Source organism: Panthera uncia, chromosome X (assembly GCF_023721935.1).
Source record: "Panthera uncia isolate 11264 chromosome X, Puncia_PCG_1.0, whole genome shotgun sequence".
Taxonomy (NCBI): Eukaryota; Metazoa; Chordata; class Mammalia; order Carnivora; family Felidae; genus Panthera; species Panthera uncia.
Genome location: NC_064817.1, coordinates 68,789,033 through 68,808,242, shown reverse-complemented (window position 1 = coordinate 68,808,242; position 19,210 = coordinate 68,789,033). Strand labels below are relative to the sequence as shown.

At 35.4% G+C, this 19,210-nt stretch overlaps 1 protein-coding gene and 1 pseudogene across 1 annotated transcript in view; both read right to left on the bottom strand.

Moving 5' to 3' along the window:
- DACH2 (dachshund family transcription factor 2) overlaps window positions 1-19,210 on the bottom strand; it is a 772,461-nt gene that overhangs the window by 452,601 nt on the left and 300,650 nt on the right. The gene's annotated exons all lie outside the window — the stretch shown is intronic.
- LOC125932448 (uncharacterized) lies at window positions 1,428-1,541 on the bottom strand (annotated as a pseudogene).

Genomic DNA, 19,210 nt, shown 5'->3' with positions numbered 1-19,210 from the left:
CTACACTTTCTCAGCTGAAAAAAAATTGAGAGAATTTGGTCCCACCCGATCTGCCTTGAAGAAAAAATGTCAAAATGAGTTATTCACAGAGAAGGAAAAAGAAATAAGTCAAAAATTCCGTCTACATAGAGATAACATTAACATTAGAAAAGGAATAAGTGAAGGTAAAATAAAAATATTAACATTTCTTATTCCTAATTTATCTAACAGATGATAGTTTGTTCAAAATAATAATAATGTAGTCAATTATTATAGCTTATGTATAAGTGAAATGAATGATAGCAATGATACAAGGTACAGGAGGGAGGAATTAGATATATTTTGCTATTATAAGGTAATCGCTCTACTTGGGAAGTAGTATAATGCTATTTGAAGGTAGACTTGGGTTTGTTTAAAATGTATATTGCATACACAAGGACAACCACTAAAAAAGTTAAAAAAAAAGAAAGTATAATTAATATGCTAAGAAAGAAGAGAAAATGGAATGATATAAAATGTTCAATTAAAACCAGAGAAGGTAGAAGAAAGGCAGAAGACAAAAATAGAAACAAATAATAAGGACAAAAAAAGAAAACAGTAATGAATATGGTAAATATTAATCTAGCTATATAAATTATTATTTTTAATGTCAATGGCCTAAAATATACCAATAAAATGACAGATATTGTCAGAGTGGATCCAACTATATGTTGTCTACAAACAAGCCATTTTAAATATAAAGACACATGTAGGTTAAAAATAAATGGTTGGAGAATGATATACCATGCTAACACTAATAAAAAGAAAGCTGGATTAGCTATATTAACTTCAGACAGAGCAGACTTCAGAGCAAGGAAAATTATTAGGGTTAAAGAGACTCATTACATAATGATAAAAGGGTCAGTTATCCAAGAAGACACAACAATCCTTAACGCATATGCTCCAAACAACAGAGCATCAAAATATGTAAGGCAAAAGGTGATAGAACTGTAAGGAAAAATAAATGAATCCACTATTATAGTCATAGACTTCAAAAGATCCAGCAGGCAGAAATCAGTAAGGACATAGTTGAATTCAGTAGCATCATCAATCAACTGCATATAATTGATATGTATAGACTACTTCAACAAACAACAGCAGAATACACATTTTTCTCAAGCTCACATGTAACATTCACTAAAAGAGACCAGATTCAGGGCCATAACATACACCTCAACAAATTTAGAAAAAGAGAAACTGTATAATGTCAGCTGTCATATTATAATGGATTTAAAGGAGAAATAAACAGAAAGCTGAAAAATCCCAAAATACTTGAAGATTTAAAAATACATGTGTCAAAAAAGAACTAAGAAAAATTTTAAATATTTTTTAAATATTTCAAACTAAATGCAAATGAAAATACAACTCATCAAACGTTGAGGGATCCAGTGAATGCAGTACTAAAAGGGAAATTTAGAGCACTGAATCCATATATTTTACATACCATCTTTGTGCAGCGACCATGCTTGCTAATCTTCTCTGTTCTGTTCCAATTTTACTCTATGTGCTGTTGAAGCAAGCACTGAATGTCTATATTTTAAAACAATAAAAATCTGAAACCATTTTCAATAAAAATCTGAAAATCACTTTACGACTAGAAAAAGAAGAGCAAATTTAATCTAAAGTAAGAACAAAAAATAATAAGAGAAATAGAAATCAATGAAACTGAAAACAGGAAATCAATAGAGAAAAATCAACACAACCAAAAGTTGATTTTTTTGAAAAATTTTATAAAAACACTAAGACTCTAACCATAGAAAGTAAAAAAAAAAAATAGAGAAGACACAAATGTTACTAATATCAGAAATGAAAGAGGGACATCACTACAGATTTCATGGATATTAAAAGGATGATATAAAATATTATAAACAATTCTAAGCCCATAGATTGATAACCTTTATGAAATGAACCAATTCTTTAAAAACACAATAAGCTGAAGGAGGATATGGTGGAGTAGTAGGAGGACCCTATGTTTGCCCTCCTCCCTCAAACACAGCTAGATAAGTACCAAATCATTCTGAACACCCAAGAAATTTATCTGAAGACTGACAGAACTGCACAACCAGAGGGAGGTTGGAAACAGAGGGAGGTTCCACTGTCGAAGGTAAGAAGTGTAGAGATATGATTAGAGGGAGAAAAATGATTATGGGTGTTTCAGATGGGAGGGAGCCCTGGTCGTAGAGAGGAGAGAGGGAGAGAGAAAGAGCTCAGTACACAGGAGATAAAATAAGAAACACCCTTCCCCAAAACCATTGACTAGGAAAATGAGAGTGTTTGATTATCATGAGTTTTGACAACGAGTGGAACTCAAAAACGAGAGTTTTAGAAGTCCATTCCATGGTCAGTGTGGAGTCTGGTGGGCACAGTGGTGCCCCTGTGGAGGAGGGCAGAGACTCTGGAGTGGACTGCATGATAGGAGGATCCCCTGGGACACACAAGGAGAGACATTTACCTCTTCTTGAAGTGCATCTGGAAGAGATGGCATTGCCCCACAGTGGACAAAAGATATGGAGGGTGTCATTGCACAGCCCCATTCCTTAGCATAGCGGCAGAGACACCTGCTGAGGGCAGCTAACCTGGACATTGGCTTTTTGCTGTGCTTTGCTCTAAATTCTCTGGCTCTGTGTGCCAGTGCAACTGTCCTTCTTGGACAAACCTGCATCAGTCCCAACCCAGCAAGACCCTCCCACCAGAGGACCTGCTTGAGTCTGTGCAAGGCCAGGTCCCTAAAGCGGGGAGTGTTGAAGCTCAGCTGGTCTGCCTGAGATAAAATACAGGTTCCCTGCACTGCCAGGCAGGCAGATAGCCCAGAAACAGACAGGGTGAAGGATTTCTTCTTTGTTCAGAATGATTTGATGTTTATCTAGCTGTTTTGACAGCCAGAAAAATATTTGACAGAGACTTGGGATACACAAGGGGAGATTATTTCCTTTTCTGCTAGGGCTTCCCAGACAACAGGGGCTGCAAACTCCACTCTCTGGGGATGAGGGAAATGGCAGGTTCCATTTTTCTCCTCCACCCATTAGCACAGAGCAACTTCAGGGAACAAAACAGCACCAACAGTGGAGGCCTCAGCTGCTTACACCAAGCCCGATCAACCTGTGTTCTGCAGGTGCTTCTTTACTAGAGAAAGTGTGACTGAGAACCAGAGGAGGAGGCTCCTCCTCCAAAAGACCAGGAAAAAAAAAACCTACATGAACAAAGTCTACTGACCATAGAGTGCTGAAAATCTTCAACTCTAGTGGAAATAGGATATGGCTTCTTTTAACAAGCAGACCGGAGCACAACTAGTTAAAACTCACCACACTCTGGACAAAGTCCAGATACTCCCCAATTCAGGCAAAGAGAAACTCTGCAAAGGACTGACCTGAGGGAAAGAGCAGCTAAAACACAGCAGCAGAGTGCAGAAGCATACAACAGAAACACTTCCTGAAGTTCCAGGCCTTGAATAGTATATGACTTCTTCTTAATAAAGCCATTACTCTCAGGAACATAAATCATAACAGGCATTCCTAACACAGAGAAGAAGACAGAGACCCAGACAAAATTCAAAAATAGAGTTATTCATCTGAAAAGAAAGAACAAGAATAGGTCACAGCCAGAGATGTAATTGAAATAGATATAAGTAATATGTCTGATCTAGAATTTAAAGCGACAATCATAAGGATACTACCTAAGTTTGAGAATAGCATAGAAGACACCAGGGAATCACTTACCACAGAATTAAAAGACTTAAAAAGTAGTCAGGTTGAAAAAAAATGTTATAACCGAGATGCAAAATGGACTGATTATAATGACCACACGGATGGAGTAAGCAGAGGAATTAATACTTGATATAGAAGATAAAATTAGGGGAAATAATGAAGCTGAAATAAGAGGGGAAGAAAAATATAAGATCACAAATGTATATTTAGGAAACTCAGTGACCCATTAAAGGTAATAACATTCATATCATAGGAGTCCCAGAAGAAGAGAGGGGAAAAGGAGCCAAAGATTTATTTGGGGAAATAATAGTTAAAAACTTCCATAATTTGGGGAAGGAAACAGATATCCAAATGAAGGAGGCACAGATAGCTCCCATCAAAATCAACAAAAGGAGGACAACACCAAGACATATTGTAGTAAAATTTGCAAAACAGAAAAGAACTCTAAAAGCAGCAAGGGAAAAGAAATCCCTAACTTACAAGAGAAGACAAATAAGTTTAATAGCAGGCCTATTCACAGAAACTTGGCAGGCCACGAATTGCATGATATATCCAATATGCAGAATGGGAAAAAAAATATGCAGCCAAGAATACTTATACAGTAAGACTGATATTGATAACAGAAGGAGAGATCAAGAATTTCTCAGACAGGGCTGCCTGGGTGGCTCAGTCACTTAAGCGACTGACTTCAGCTCAGGTCATGATATCACGGTTCATGATTTCAAACCTGCATCGGGCTCTGCGCTGACAGCTCAGAGCCTGGTGTCTGCTTCGGATTCTGTGTCTCCCTCTCTCTCTGCCTCTCTCTGTCTCTGTCTCTGTCTCTGTCTCTCTCTCTCAAAAATAAATACACATTAAAAAAAATTTTAGTAAAAAATAAAAAACATGTTTCTCGGACAAACAAACAAAAAAAGAGTTCGTGACCACTAAACCTGGAAAAAAATATTAAAAGGACTCTTTCAGTGAGAAAGAAAGAAAAAGTAACAAAGATTAGAAAGAAACAGAGAAAACCTCCAGAAACAATGACTTTACAGGTAAAAAAGGGCACTACATTCATATCTATCAATAATCACTCTGAGTGTAAATGGACTATGCTCCAATCAAAATACATAAGGTATCAGAATGGATAAAAATACAAGACCCATCTATACGATGCCTAAAAGAGGCCTATTTTAGACCTAAAGACACATGCAGATAAACAGTGAGGAGATGGAGAACAATTTACCATGCTAATGGATATCAAAAGAAAGCCAGAGTAGCCGTACTTATATCAGACAAGCTAGATTTTAAACCAAAAACTAAAAAGAGATGAACAGGGGCACGACATCATAATAAAGGGGTCTATCCAACAAGAAGATCTAACAATTTTAAATACATATGCCCTCAACTTGGAAGAAACAAAATATATAAAACAATTAAAAACAAACAAAGTATATGGCGCCTGGGTGGCTCATCAGTTAAGTGTCAGACTTCAGCTCAGGTCATGATCTCACAGCTCATGGGTTCAAGCCCCACATCGGGCTCTGTGCTGACAGCTCAGAGCCTGGAGCCTGCTTCAGCTTCTGTGTTCCCCTCTGTCTGCCCCTCCCCACTCACACTCTGTCTCCCTCTCACTCTCAAAAATAAATAAAACATTTTAAAAAACAAATTAACTCTTTGATAATAATACAATAATAGTAGGGGACTTGAACACTTCACTTGAATCAATGGACAGATCACCTAATGAGAAAATCAACAAGGAAACAATGACTTTGAATGACTCACTGGACTGGACCTACTAACGGAAATATTCAGAACATTTCATCCTAAAATAGAATAAACATTCTTTTCAAGAACACATAGGACATTCTCAACAATGCCTCACATACTGGGTCACAAATCAGGTCTCAAGTACAAAAAGATTAAGATCAGAGCATGCATATTTTCCAACCACAAACACTATAAAAATTGAGGTAAACCACAAGAAAAAAATAATTGGAAAGACAACAAATACATTGCAGTTAAAGAACATCCTTCTAAAGAATGAATGGGTTAACAAGGAATTTAAGGAAGAAATAAAAAAATACATAGAAACAAATAAAAATTAAAGCAAAACAGTCCAAACCTTTGGTATGTACAAAAAGCGGTCATAAGAGGGATGTATATAGCAATATAGGCCTAACTCAAGAAGCAAAAAAAATCTCAAATACACAACCTAACCTTAAACTTAAAGGGGCTAGAAAAAGAACAGTAAATCAAGACAAAAGTCAGCAGAAGAAGGAAAATAATAAAAAGCAGAGCAGAAATAAATGATATAAAAACAAACAAAAAAACACTAGAACAGATCAAATAAACCAGGAATTGCTTCTTTGAAAGAACTATAAAATTGACAAACCCCTAGCCACTCTTATCAAAAAGAAAAGAAGGATCCAAATTAATAAAATCATGAAGGAGTGGTTAGAGATCATAACCAACACCAGAAAAATACAATAAATTATAAGAGAATATTATAAAAATTATATACCAACAAATCGCACAATTTAGAAGAAATGGATAAATTCCTAGAAATATATAAACTACCACAAATGAAACAGGAAGAAATGGAAAATTTGACAGACCAGTAACCAGCAAAGAAACTGAATTGGTTGTCAAAGATCTCCCAAAATACAAAAGTGAAGGGCCAGATGGCTTTGAAGGGGAATTCTACCAAACATTTAAAGAAGTGTTAATACTCATTCTTCTCAAACCATTTGAAAAAGTAGAAATGGACAGAAAACCCCCAAACCCATTCTACATGGAAAGCATTACATTAATTCCAAAAATAGACAAACCCCACTAAAAAGGAGCATTACAGGCCAATATCCCTGATGAACATGGATGCAAAATTCCTAACGAGATACTAGCAAATCAAATCCAACAGTACATTAAAATAATCATTCAGCATGATCAAGTGAGATTTATTCCTAGGCTCCAAGGGTGGTTCAATATTGACAAATCAATCAACATAAAACACCACATTAATAAAAGAAAGGATAAGAACCACATGATTCTTATCATGTAAATGTAAAAAAAAACACATTTAACAAAATACAATATCCAAAAAAGTATGGATAAATGGAATATACCTCAACATCATAAAGGCCATATAAGAAAGGCCCACAGCTAATATCATCCTCAATGGGGAAAAACTAAAGGTTTTCCTCTTTGTTTAGGAGCAAGACAGGGATGACCACTCTCACTATTGTTATTTAACATAGTACTGGAAGTCTTAGCCTCAGCAATAAGACAAGAAGAAGAAATAAAAGACATCCCAATTGGCAAGGAAGAAGTGAAACTTTCAATATTCCCAGACAACGTGATACTCTATGTAGAAAACTTGAAAGACTCCACCAAAAAATTGCTAGACCTGAAACACAAATTCAGTCAAGTCAGAGGATACAAAATTAACATACAGAAATCTGTTGCATTTCTATACACCAATAATGAAGCAGGAGAAAAAGAAACCAAGGAATCCATCCCATTTAGAACTACCCCCAAAACCATACAATAACTAGGAATAATTCTAACCAAATAGGTGAAAGATCTGTTCTCTGAAAACAATAGAACACTAATGAAAGAAATTGAAGGTAACAAAAAGAAATGAAAAAATGTTCCATACTCATGGATTTGAAGAAAAAATATTGATGAAATATTGATTAAAATATGGATAAAATTTGCTACCCAAAGCAATCTACACATTTAATGCAATCCCTATGAAAATACCACCAGCATTTTTCACAGAACTAGAACAAACAATCCTAAAATGTTTTATCAATAAAAAAATACCCCAAATAGTCAAAGCAATCCTGAAAAATAAAAGAAAAGATGCAGGTATTACAATTCTGAACTTCCAGCTATATTAAAAAGTAGGGCGCCTGGGTGGCTCAGTCGGTTAAGAGGCCGACTTCGGCTCAGGTCACGATCTCGCGGTCCGTGAGTTCGAGCCCCACGTCGGGCTCTGGGATGATGGCTCAGAGCCTGGAGCCTGCTTCTGATTCTGTGTCTCCCGCTCTCTCTGACCCTCCCCCATTCATGCTCTGTCTCTCTCTGTCTCAAAAATAAATAAATGTTAAAAAAAAAAGTAAAACAATAAAGACAGTATGGTACTGGCACAAAAACAGACATTTAGATCAATGGAACAGAATAAAAAATCCAGAAATGGACCCACAACTATATGGTCAACTAATCTTTGACAAAGCAGAGAATATCCAATGGGAAAAAGATAGTTTCTTCAACAAATGGTGTTTGGAAAACTGGACAGCAAAATGCAAAAAAAATGAAACTGGACCACTTAAACCATACACAAAAATTAATATAAAATTTAAGAAATACATAGATATTAGACAGGAATTCATCAGAATCCTGGAAGAAAATGTAGGCACCAACCTCTTTGACATCAGCCTGAACAATTTCTTACTAGACATGTCTCCTGAGGTAAGAGAAGCAAATGCAAAGATAAATTATTGAGCTTCGTGAATATAAAAAAATTCTACACAGTGAAGAAAACAATCAACAAAACTAAAAGGTAACCTATGGAATGGTAGAAGATATTTGTAAATTACATATCTGATAAAGGGTTAGTATCCAAAATCTATAAAGAACTTATCAAACTGAACACCCAAAAACAAATAATCAAGAATTGGGCAGAAGACATGAATATATATTTTTCGCAAGAAGACATAGATGGCCAACAGACACACAAAGAGATGCTCAACATCGCTCCTCATCAGGGAATTACATATCAAAACAAGGATGAGATATCACCTCACACCTGTTAGAATGGCTAAAATTAACAACACAGGAAACAACAGATTTTGGGGGGGAAGGGGAGGATGGGGAGAATGGGGAACCTCTTACACTGTTGGTGGGAAGGAAAACTGGTGCAACTACTTTGAAAAACATTATGGAGGGTCCTCAAAAAGTTAAAAATATAACTTCCCTATGACCAGACAAGTGCACTACTAGGTATTTACCCAAAGAATACAAAAATACTGATTCAAAGTGGCATGTGCACCACTATCAACAGTAGCCAAGTTATGGAAAAAGGCCAGATGTCCTGACTGATGAATGGGTAAAGATGGGGCCTATGTATATATATATATACCACATCTGTATATATATATATATACCACATCTGTATATATATACAGATATATATATACTACATCTGTATATATATATATATATATATATACATATATATATATATATATGTATATACACAATGGAATATTTCTCAGCCATCAAAAAGAAAGAAGTCTTGTTATTTGTAACAATGTGGATGGAGCTAGGGTGTATTATGCTAAGCAAAATAAGTCAGACAAAGATAACTACCATATGATTTCACTCATATGTGGAATTTAAGAAACAAATCAGGCAAACATAAGGGAAGAGGGAAAAAAGAGATAGAAGCAAGCCATAAGAGACTCTCAACTATAGAGAACAAACTGAGGGTTGATGGAGGAGAGGTGGGCTACAGAAAGGCTAAATAGGTGATGGGTATTAAGGAGAGCACTTGTTTTGTGGAGGACTGAATGTTATATGTAAGTGATGAATCACTAAATTCTACTCCTGAAAACAATATTACACTATATGTTAACTAAGTGGAATTTAAATTAAAATTTGGAAAAAATAAAAGAAATGGGCAAAAGACATGAATAGACATTTTTTCAAAGAAAACATACAGATGCCCAACGTCACTCATCATCAGGGAAATACAAATCAAAACCACAATGAGATACAACTTCACACCTGTCAGAATGGCTAAAATGAAGAACACAGAAAATAACAGATATTGGCGAGGATGTGGAGAAAGGGAAACTCTCTTACACTGTTGGTAGGAATGCAAACTGGTAAATCCATTCTGGGAAACAGTGTGGAGATTCCTCAAAAATTTAAAAATAGAACTACCCTGTGATCCAGCAATTGCACTACTACATACTTACCCAAAGGATACAAAAATACTGTTTCGAAGGAGCACATGCACCTGGATGTTTATAGCAGCATTATCAACAATAGCCAAACTATGGAGAGAGTTCAAATGTCCATCTACTGATAAATGGATAAAAAACAGGTGGTATAAACATTACCAGAAAACTACAGACTAACTTCTCATAATACCTCAGCAAAATATTAGCAAATCAAACTTACGATGTATAATAAGAATTTTACACCAAGAGCGAGTGGGGTTTATTCCAGGTATGGTTCAGCTTTTGATAATCAATTAATATACTCCATCACATGAATGAACGAAAGGAGAAAACTACTTGTGTTGTATTCATACTTATGCTTTCTATATTAAATATTAAAAAAAAAAACTCAGGAAGAGGACAATGCAACTGGCCTCAGTTCCACTTTGCCACAGGAATTTAGTCTTGAACAAGATGAAAACAAGAGTCAACTGATTTTGAGAAAAAGGTGAACACTAATTGAAGGGTTCCACTATACACTTAATTCAAAAGATAGTTGATAAAAATTTTCTTATGAACATAATTTTTAATAGTACATCAACAGAAATTTTAGAATTATGGTATTGTCCAGTGGGAAATCTATAACTCAAAGGACAGCTCATATTTCATAATACATTGTAAATTAATTAAGTATTGATTAATGAGCTATAGATCTCCCTCAGGGCAATTACAGAAGATATATTAAGGTATTCTGGAATATATTTACTAGTAAATCAAACTCAGTTAAAATCAGTCAATACTCATAAATTATTATGGAATAAAAATATTCATAATGCAAATGCCACAAATTTAGTGGAGACAGAGATTTCATTTCTTTGGATCACTAATCCTTTATTTTACTTGTAAAAAGGGTGGCTAGGCTGCTTTAAGAATGAGTATGCAGGGGCACCTGGGTGGCTCAGTTTCCTCTAAATGGAGTATGCAAACTAACATTTTACTAAATGGAAACCCATTTATATACACTGCTACAGGGTCCATAGGCCTTTAGAAACAATATAAATCTGCAATTGTATTTTCCTTTCAGAATTAATCCAAAACAGCCCCTATTTATGTATCCAAACCCAATAAAAAAGCAGTTGGGAAATTTCTTTGAAGTCACACTTCACATGTTTTTGAGAACTTAATATTGAATGGATCAAAATTTTTGTTAGTCACATTTGCTCTGATTCAGGTCAAATTTAAGTTTTAGTATGTTATGATTTAAGTTTCTGCTAATAGGCATAGAATTTAAAAGTTCAAGTTAGGGGCACCTGGGTGGCTCAATCGGTTAAGCATCCAACTCTTGATCATGGCTCTGGTCAAGATCTCACAGTTCATGGGTTCAAGCCCCACATCAGGCTCTATGCTGATAGCACAGATGGAGCCTGCTTCAGATTGTCTCTATCCCTCTCTTTTTGCTCCTCCCCTTTTCGTGTGCTCTCTCTCTCTCAAAATAAATAAACTTAAAATATTTTAAAAGTTCAAGTTAATACAAGCTGGGAAATACAAAAATTTTCAGTATAAGTTGCTCATTATTTCTGAAATAATCTTATATTTAATCATAATTTGAAAACCTTGTTGATGAAAATTCTTGACAATTATGGAAATTAATTGCCACAACAGAGGCTAGAATTGAGAAATTAGATGCTTTTCAAAATTTAAACCCATCATCAGATTATGAGTCACAACTCATTTACTCACTTGGCATTCCTTTAATTTAGCTCTGACAAATGATATTTTTTCCACCAAATTCCATTTGAAGAGAATTCAGGAAAAAACAGTGGTGGGAGGAAGGGACTTCTATGGATACACATGACAAAGACAAAATGGATACACATGATATAGATAGTTTAGAAATTTCTGCAGCTGTACTTCAGTATTTTCAGACTACAAAATGATTTTGCATAATAAAATATGTTTCTATACTTTTACTTGAGTCACAGAGTTAAGTATGTATGCCAAGATGAATAAGTGGACCATCGAGATAAGTTTTTTTTCTTGGAGAGATTGAAAAAATATTATACAGTAACCAATCAGGATATCATAATTGAAAAAAACACCTTAAGTTCTGAAAAAGGACAATTTTTTAAGTTTATTTATTTTTGAGAGAGAGAGCAAGCGGGGGAGGGGCAGAGAGAGAGGAAGAGCCCAACACAGGGCTCAAACCCACAAACCATGAGATCATAACCTGAGTTGAAGTCGGATGCTTAACCGACTGAGCCACCCAGGCACCCCTGTTCTTCTTTCTTAGTACAGTAAACACGTGATAATATGCCACCATTGAAAAATTAAATGCAGGGTTAATTTCTTAGCCTGATTTTACAGAACAGTTTAACAATCTATCTACATAATCCCCTCAAAAAAGACCAAAAAAAAATGAACTTAAACCACGCATTTATTACCACAATTGCAGCTTAATGGTTCTTCCAGCCAAATCACCTATCAAAGCTACCAATAACTTGAAAAATGGAGTTTCATCTCCTTTTATTTTCTTGACCCATGCTCTAGTGAAAGTTCTAAGTGCCTAGCACACTAGCTGGTATACAGAAGGTATATAAAAAAAGTAGAAAAGGAAAGCTAAAACTAATCTGGATAAATCTGAAACACCCAGCAAATTTATCACATAAATCGCAATACCATATGCGAGCTTTACATATTTACCTATGAGGGCCTAAGCAGGCAATGTTTTTCTAGACACCACTAAAGAAAATAGCAACGTATAATCTCATGGATTAGGGATGAAAGTATTTCTTCCACCAATTTTATGTATGTATTTCACTGACACATATACTCTTCCTGTATATCAGGCATTGTCCTAAGGCCATTACAGATAATAACTCATTTAATTCTTAAGTTAGCCTTAGGGGTAGATACTATTATTATCATCATCCTTGTTTTACAGATTAAGAAACTAAAAGACACCCAGTTTAAGCAACGTGTCCAGGATCACATAACTAGCAAATGAGGAATCTAGGGTTAGAGTCTCCTCAGTCTGGTTCCAAAGTTCATGTGTTCGACCACAACACTATACTTCTTCTAAGAATGATTTTATTGATGTTCTACAATTCTCCAATGACATAATTGTATCCTGTAATCTTAACAGTTTCATTTTCATAATGTAATTCAAAATACACAAGCACAACTTTTAATTAGGGTACAACTCTCATCCAGCCATATAAGTGTAACATTTTGTTAATCTAAAAATAAAATTCTAGTGAAAGTAACTTCATAGATAAGTCTTTGAGCCATTTATAAATCTGCCATTCTATAAATGAGGTTTTGAGTCTCCAATGTACACTGTTATGTGTAAGTCACACAATGACAACTTACATGTCTATAATCAAGATATTTGCCTGGAATGTTCTCAGTGAAATAAGTCAGACAGAGAAAGACAAATACTGTATGATCTCACTTATATGTGGAATTTAAAAACGGCAAATTCATTGAAACAAAGAATAGAATGGTGGTTACCAGGGGCTGAGGGATTGGAGAAATGGAGAAATGCTGGTCAAACGTGCAAGCTTTCAGTTATAAGATGAATAGGATTCATAGTGACTATTGTTAACAATACTGTATTATACAGTTGAAAATGCTGAGAATAAAGCTTTAATGCTCTCACCATAACAAAAATAAAATGATAATTATGTGAGGTGAAGGATATGTTAACTAAAACTTTATTGTTGTAAACATTTCCCAATACTTTTGTGTATTAAATCATCACATTGTATACCTTAAACTTGCACATTGTGATATGTCAATTATATCTCAGTAAAGATGGAAATAATATACATTTATCTGGGACATCTGGAACACCTAAGTGTTCTTCCAAGTTTCACATGAATGACATTTCTTCTCAGTCTGCTATTTCTGGCCCTTTTTATCATTCTCAGTGTATATTACTATATACTATAGAGGCTACAGAGGGAACTATGTAACAGCTTTTAGTAATGGAAGAAACCCTCTTTTGTCAGAGAGGATTACTGTCATTCAGTACCAGTGGAAACAGAACCCTGAGCTCATTTGGTGGTTTTTATTTAATATTCTAGTCTAACTTGTTCAAAACCGTAGCGGTGCAAAATGTCATAAGAAGATGTAAATACTCACGGAATACTTTTTTGCACCTACAAACAAAATGAAAAAAGAAAATCTGTTCATTTCTTGTTGCTCAAACTTTCCCAAGATTCTGATATTCTATGTTAACATTTCAGCTTACTTTGGGGACTTTGTAGACTTCCCTGATGGAGCATGTTTCAGTGGCAGCCAACAGTGTATCTTGAACATGCTTGTCAATCCACATAAAACAAAAAATTTTCTTTTTGGTTAAAATGAGTTTTCTATGGGGGCGCCTGGGTGGCACAGTTGGTTGAGTGTCGTAATTTCAGCTCAGGTCATGATCTCACAGTTCATGAGTTTGAGCCCTGCATCAGGCTTTGTGATGACAGCTCAGAGCCTGGAGCATGCTTTGGATTATGTGTCTCCCTCTCTCTCTGTCCCTCCCCACTCCGTCTCTCTCAAAAATAAACATTAAAAAATGAGTTTTCTCTGGACCTTGAAATGTTTATTATGGATTTGATAATACAGAAAAAAACAAATGATTTTTTTCACCAAGACCATAAAAACTCAAACTAAATATGGAAAATTCATTGTTAATTCAAAGCCTTTATTTTAAAGTTTTATTTTAATTCCAGTTAGTTAACATGAAGTGTTATATTAGTTTCAGGTGTAAAATATAGTAATTTAACACTTCCATACATAACTCTGTACTCATCACATATACACTCCTTAATCCCCAACATCTATAACCCATCCCCCTCCCCAACTCTGCTCTGGTAACCATCATTTTATTCTCTACAATTAAGAGTCAGTTTCTTGGTCTTACTCTTTCTCTCTTTTTTTCTCCTTTGCTCATTTATTTTATTTCCTAAATTCCACATATGAGTGAAATCAGATGGTATTTGTCTAGCTCTGGCTGACATCTTTTGCTTAGCATTATACTCTCTAGTTCCATCTATGTTGTTGCAATTTGCAGGACTTCATTCTTATTTATGGTAATATTCCAGTGTATATATACCTTTTATTTATCCATTCATTGGTTGATGAACATTTGGGCTGTTTCCACAGTTTGGCAATTGTAGATAATGCTGCTATAAATACTAGGGTGCATGTATCCCTTTGAATTTGTAATTTTTAATCTTTTGGGTAAATACCTAGTAGTGTGATTGCTGAATCATATGGTAGTTCTGTTTTTAACTTTTGGGGGAACCTTAATACTGTTTTCCAGACTGAATGCTCCAGTTTGCATTTTCACCAACAGTGCAAGAGGGTCCTTCTTTCTCCACATCCTTGTGAACACCTTTTGTTTTATGTGTTTTTTATTTTAGTCATTTTGACAGGTGTGATGTGATATCTCATTATAGTTTTGATTTGTATTTCCCTGATGGTGAGCCATGTTGAGCATCTTTTCATATGTCTGTTGGCCATCTGTATGTCCTTTTGGATAAATTGTCTATTTATGTCTTCTGCCCATTATTAATTGGATTATTCCTTTTTTGGGTATTGAATTTTATTTGTTCCTTATATATTTTGGATATAACCCTTCATTAAATATGTCATTTGCAAATATCCTCTCCAATTCTGTAGGTTGCCTTTTAGTTTTGTTAATTGTTTCCGTTGCTGTGCAGAACCTTTTTATTTTGATGAAGTCCTGATGGTTTATTTTTTATTTTGTTTCTCTTGCCTCAGAAGATATATCTAGAAAGAAGTTGCTATGGCCAATCTCAAAAAAGTTACTTCCTGTGTTCTCCTCTATGATTTTTAGAGTTTCATGTCTCATATTTAGGTATTTAACCAATTTTTAATTCATTTTTGTATATGGTGTAAGAACATGATCCAGTTTCATTCTTTTGCATGTTTTCCCAATGTCGCCTTAAAAGATTTATCACAGGGGCACCTGGATGACTCAGTCCGTTGAGGGTTTGAATCTTAATTTTGGCTCAAGACTTGGTCCCAGGGTTGTGGGATGAAGCCTCGCATTGGGCTCTGCACTGACACTGTGGAGCCTGATTGGAATTCTCTCTTTCTCTTTTTCTCTTTCTCTTTCTCTTTCTCTTTCTCTCTCTTTCTCTCTCTCTCTCTCAAAAGAGAAACTGGAAAAAATATTTATCAAAAAGAGAATAATAAACAGTATATTTACAAGTTTAACTTCATGAGTTGTTTAAAAAGGCATAAGTCAAATAGATGACTAGTGTAAATTCAAAACAACCACCGTGTACTTAATGGTACAAATTATACAACTAATCTTGAGGAAATAATGTAACCACTAAGAACTTTAAATTTTAAGAGACTATAAATATGACTGCTGGTATTGTTCTCATTACACTGCTATTATGTTGTTTTTATTATATTTGTTATGATTCTGTGGCAATGTAATGATATTATAGCAGAGTTGCTGAGTCACTCTGTGTATGGCATTCAGACTCATGCATTTAAATAATTCTATCATTTCATTCACTACACTACCTATGACAATCATCACATTCACATTTTCTGTCTGATCTTTAAACTTCTCAGTTGGATACATATCTTCAAAAGCTCACATTATTCTTGTGATTCATGACTATTATGAAAAAGTTTCTGGTCATTAAATCCATTTGAACACAATATTCTAAGTGAAATAGCATTTGTTTCATTTTTCTTTTTCACCTCTTTTCCTCAATTGGTTTTAAAAATTATTCTGAGCATTACATAGGCCATTACTTCATCCTTAGATAATTCAATAAAACCAATTTGGTTAAAAAATGACCCCAATTTTTCAAGACACACAAAATTGACTTAAATCTGGCTATAAACATTTTTAAAAACCATCATGAGAGGAATGTAAGTTTGCCTTCTGCAGCTTCCGGTCTTTCATTGGAGAAGCTATGAATCCATTAAAAAATTACTATATATGACGGCTATGGCTAGATTATTTTAACTCTCAACCCTAAAGAACAGAGGATATTTACTTAATGAACTCAATAGTTAAAATGTAGACAACTTCAAGGCAGCAAACTGGTTCCCTTTGGGATTTTGGTTGGGGGATGGGTCAGGGAGATGGCACTGGCCAGTGCCTTTGTTCCCTGCTGAGCTGAGCTCTGTCTTCCAGGGATCAACAACTCTCCCTCCCATTGTCCTCTAGCCCTCCTGCTCTCTGAGCAGAGCTGTTGACTTATAACATTCCAGATAAGTCCTGCTGTCTGTCAGAACTCACTCCATTCGGCCCCTCTGCTTTTGCAAGTCAGACTCAGGGGCTCTGCCTTGCCAGGCGGGCTGCCCCTCCACCGCCCTGGCTCCCTTCTGCCAGTCCCTGTAGTGCTCACCACCTCTCTGCCCTTCCTACCCTCTTCTGTGGGCCTCTTGTCTATGCTTGGCTCTGGAGAGTCCGTTTTGCTAGTCTTCTAGCAGTTTTCTGGGTTATTTAGGCAGATGTGGGTGGAATCTAAGTGATCAGCAGGACGTGGTGAGCCCAGTGTCCTCCTATGCCTCCTCTCAGGACAAGATAATATTTCAATCAAATGTGACTGGTACAATAATAAGCATTTTCAGTTGGCTCCAGGAAGTGCACTACTGGATTAGATCCTTTATGCTCAGTTCTCTTCTATAAAACCAGTCCCTAACTACCACCTACAGTGTAATTGCCAGATTCAGACAAAATTGAATTAAAACAGTTTAGAAAAGCACTGTTAAATAAAAATAAATACAATGTGAATTATACATGTAATTTTAAATCTTCTAGTAGTCACATTTTTAAAAAGACAAAGAAATCAGTGACATTAATTTTAATAATATTTTAGTTAACCCAGTATATACAAAATATTATAAATCCAACATATAATCAATACTGCAAACATATTTGGTATTATTTTTTTCATATTAAGTCTTCAAAACATAATGTGTACTTCACTTACAGGACATCTCAAATTGGACTACCACACTTCAAGTACTCAAGAGTTACAAAAAGCTGGTTACTACCTAGCCTATGGGACACTGCAAGTTTTACTACCTAGCATATTGGACACTGCAGGTTTAGAGCCACACAATATAAAACTATAATACAAACTATAAAATGTATTACAGAAAATATAATGCAAACTATAAAAAGAAGTTTAGAAACGCCAGATAAGTTAGCCTATACTTCCTCAAACCTTGCCACAATATTGCATAAATTGATAGGAATCTGTCACTAGAGTTCATTGAAACCTGATGAATTCTATAAAAGCCTGTTTGAAAATATTCTGCATTTTGTGCAGTACTGACACAAAGGAAATTCTCATTTTCATCTCCAAAGGTTGTGTTATTGCTATGTCTGATTTATCTTAATGAAATTCTAAACATTCTACGTTTCAGAAAAGAAACAGCATAAATTTTGAAACCCACTTCAAAACAGTAATTTTATTAAAAACAATGAAGAGATGTAGAATCCTTCTCATTATTCTTTGAATTATATTATTAAATATTAGAACTTCATCCTCCAAAAACACCTTTAGATTACATTTGAAAGCATTGTTTAATTCAATATCCCAAGTGTTTTTCTTTTCCCAAATCAAAATAATATTTTGCTTACTTAAATACTAGTGGATACAATTTATAGGAAGTATGAGGGGAAATGCAGCGGGTAAAAGAAAAAATGATAGGGCCAAGTTAAAGTGAATCCATGGAGATATTTTTCACACTATTTATATAGCTTTGTTAATATCCCAATTTTTGTGTTCTTCATAAAAGTATATAAATGTATTCTCTGTATTTATCCAAGCCCAAAAAATCTAAGATTTTATAAAGGACAAATTGAGAGATAATCTAAGCTGGCCTTTATTTATATATTCAACAACCTGTATATGCAATGAGCCATGCCAAGTACTAAGAATAGAATGAAAAGCAAGTAGATCTGGCCCTGGATTAACAGAGCCTATAACCACATATTTGAGTTTTAAGTCTCCAACCTACCCTTTATTTATATAAAAGGGCAGAAATATCAATCAATATTATCTTCAAATAATTTGATACATTACCAAAAATAAGTTTACACACCAGTTTCCTTAATATTGATACATGAAGAAAAAAAAGGTGCCCGGGAAGATGGCGGCGTAGGAGGACGCTGGGTTTACCACTTCCTGCTGATCACTTAGATTCCACCCACACCTGCTTAATTTACCCAGATAACCACCAGAAGACTAGCAGAACAGACTCTCTGGAGCCAAGTGTAGACGAGAGGCCCACAGAAGAGGGTAGGAAGGGTGGAGAGGTGGTGTGCACTACATGGACTGGTAGGAGGAAGCCGAGGTAGTTGAGGGGCACCCAGTCCACCTGGCAAGGCAGAGCCCCCGAGTCGAACTTGAAAAAGCAGAGGGGCCAGATGGAGTGTGTTCTGACAGCCAGCAGGACTTAACATCTGGAATGTTATAAGTCAATAGCTCTGCTCAGAGAGTGGGAGGGAGAGTTGTTGAGCCCCAGAGGACAGAGCTCAGCTTGGCGGGGAACAAAGGC